Genomic DNA, 3,509 nt, shown 5'->3' on the forward strand with positions numbered 1-3,509 from the left:
TATAAACACAAAACCTCGTCCTTTATAAAATTAAAATGATTGAAAATGAATATGATTTTGCGGAACGTGAGAGAATCTTTAAGTGGAAAATTAAATAATCCCGTCTTTAATGTTTAATGAACAATGGAGAACACAACAGGCAAGAAAGGCATAATTACCAGATTTGTATCTCTTGACATTAACATATTCTAGGGTTACAAGTGATACATTTTATGGTTTTCTTTTCCCTTATGCCGCTCGCCTTCCCGTTTTTTCTCTGGGAGAGCGAGCCGGCCGCGCAACGGCGCGTATCGCCGGGGGAAACTTTCTGCGCGACCTGAGTGGAAAACCCCGTCAGCGTAGCGGGCTCGGGAGGCGAGTGGAAAGTTATGAAGTGATACGCGTCTCCTCCGGTCCCTTCCTCCTCCCTCGCTCCCCATTACACCGCAACGTTTTCCGCGGACCTTTTAATTAATCTTCTGGAGTAGAGGGCGGGAAAAAAGATGGGATGATGTGTTCGCTGAAGTTGGGCTGCGAAAAAACGCGGCCACTACAGTTGTGGGGGCGGGCTGGGAGGGGATGGGATCTCTTAGCCGCGTAAATCTCTGCGAACCCACACAGGTAGGGGCGCGCAGGCGAACGCGGTTGCGAGGCTGGCAGTCGCGCGTGTTCCGACTCAAATAGCGCCCGCTCGCTTCTCCCTCGCCGTGACTTGTGGGGCCACCGAAATACTTTGCTGGTGATGGGAAACAAAAGTGTTTTTTTCCCTCCGTAATTAAATCTAATTTGTTAATTGTCCTCTTCTTTTGCGATGTTGCTTTCATTGTCAGAAGCGGCACGTTTTAATTCCGCCTGCTTAATAATGTAATTTACCAACCAGTACATTATTTTTTTACATTAATGCGACACCTAGTTATACGTTTGCTTTAATTTTTATCCTTATTCGGAGTTCATAAAAACCATCAGAAAGCTTATCTACAAGATTGACTCTACAAAGAGCATATAAGTAGTTCTGTCTACACTTATGCTTCATACAAGGTTGTTGTTCTTAAAACCGTCAAAGTTACAAACGTGCGGATAAGATGGATCTGACATTTTGTGCAATCCATCTACCGTCTTTTAAAGTTATTATTTTGCTCAGCAACTTTATTCGAAGGGGCATGCAATTATTTGTGCTTTATTTTCTGTCATCTCCTACTCTTCCTGGCAGGCTGAAGTATCGTCTTCCCCCCTCCTTTCCGCACCACAACTTTTGTTTGAGGACCCTGGGGTTAAATCCAGCAAGATTTTTTTTCTGTTTAAAGCTGCAACAACTGACCAGTAATTCGTTCTCACGTGAGCAAAGATATTACCATACTAATATTATTATTGGTAAGAAGAGGTAATTGATAACACCACCTGCCACTCTGCAGCAATCATGATGATAAATGTTTCCATCAGAGGGAAATCTGTGCTTGGTCTACCACAGCCTAACCCAAACAGCATGTCAAATGTCAATTATAAAGATGTTTCTTTTCTATTACAATTTTTTTTTTGTGGAAAGCAGCTAGTCCCACCACGAGATTCAGAGAACCAGTCTACAGCACATCTTTGCTAAACGTTTTGCCTTAAACATTTAAGTTACTTTTCCTTTTATTTAATACTTGGGTCTTTAATACACCCTTGGGTCTAAATAAACATTGATTCATATACACAAAAGCTTATGTTCACACGTAGCAAACTCCAATTACCACCCACTTCCGTTCCTTAACCTAACAGCTGATAATTTAACCAAGAATTTAAAATACTTTGTGGAACATTTGTAACACACATCGTTGGGGGAACATTATAAAGACAATACACATTAAGGTCATACATATATGTCATTCACACCAATAGATGCATAGGCGCTATATATATTTAGCCCCTGTATTTGTACTGCAACACGTCTGTCAGTGCATACTCCAGGAAGTGCATGTAGGAATGCAGCATGCATGTAAAATTAGTGGGCTTAGCCCCTTTGCAAAAATCTGCATGCTTCTGAAAAATACAAGTGAGATGAATATCTATATATCTATATCCATATCTATATCTATCTATCTATATCTCTCTCTATATATATATACTGCAGGCACACACACAAATAAACAATGTTACATTGTCTACTAATTCTAGCTATATAAATAGTGTCGGGGGGTGTAAAAACTTTCATTGCCTTGGTTACAGATATGCTCAGAAGATTATTATTAGTTTGTATTAATAGATGCAGGCCTCAAAAGACGAAATCAGCTATTGATAATTGCAAGAAGTATACAGCAGCTACTGTATCGATCGGCTTGTCCCTTATTCCCCTGGTATAGGAGAGATAAGAAGACACACTCTTTAGTGCAATATAATTTCTTTTGACCTATCTGCTTGCTACAGACTTATGATGAATAGCCAGAGTGGTTAAAGTCCTTTATCACGAAAGTTACCCCTTGATATAATATTGATTCTTTATAACTAGCTCCAAACACAAAAATCAAACTGTCCACTTGACCATCATCATCATCAATATCATCACAAAGGCTCTGGAATAAAGATCAGCACAGGACTGAAAACGCTTTCTATAATCTGCCCACCTAATCTTTATTTGCTGATGATGAAAAGAAAAGGGGAGTGTGTGTGTGTGTGTGTGTGTGTGTGTGTGTGTGCACACGCCGCGGGGGCGGGGGCAAGCGGAACAGGGAATGTCATCTGAACAAATAATAATTTAAAAAAAACCCTCTTAGCTTAAGAAAAAGATCGTTCAACCGCCTTCAAAAGAAACCAAGTGATGATCACCGAAGTTAATGACCACGCTTCGAAGCCCCGCTCTGATGAAGGAGGGAATTCAAGTGCGGAGAAGGCCCGGCGCGATATTATACTGGGGTGCCCCCCTCCGCCCCCGAGCGAAGCGGTCTGCGGTGAATACAGAGAGTTATGTAAGAAGCAATCACAGCAGAAGTGGGGTCAGGCAGCTTTCTCCTTGGCTAGAGTCAGGACTAACAAGTCGTCTTCTCACTTTCTCTCCTTTTGCTGGTCCACGAAGCGATCCATCATTTCTTTTCAAATCACCTTGTCATCCGGTAAAGGGGAAAAAAACTGTCCCACGGGAGGGAAAAAAAAAAGACCCTAGGAAACGAGCCTCTGATGTTTGGGTTGATGCTTAACGAGCATCTACAGGATGGTGTAGACAAGAAAAAAACGCCATAATCCACACGCACATTGCCCTAAATTAACGGTACTTTCTTCGCCTTCCCTCTCCATAGTACCAGCATGCTTTTGCTCAGGGTTGCATTAGCACAATCACCAGTAATTACAAGCGTGTGTACACTGGGAGAATGAAGATTGGGAAGGTGGGAGGTAGGACGTGATTCCCCTTTGGAGCAATCAGGACTGGGAAAGGTTTCAATCCATGCAAGGGTACGTTGATCATATTTAACGGGCTGGTTAGGCTGGCGCACGAGCCGCGGTGCAATTTCAGCGCAAGTTTGCCTTTTCAGGCGAGAAGGGGAGGCGGGGGGAGGGAA

The sequence above is a fragment of the Geospiza fortis genome, unplaced genomic scaffold, assembly GCF_000277835.1.
Source record: "Geospiza fortis unplaced genomic scaffold, GeoFor_1.0 scaffold104, whole genome shotgun sequence".
NCBI classification, from domain to species: domain Eukaryota; kingdom Metazoa; phylum Chordata; class Aves; order Passeriformes; family Thraupidae; genus Geospiza; species Geospiza fortis.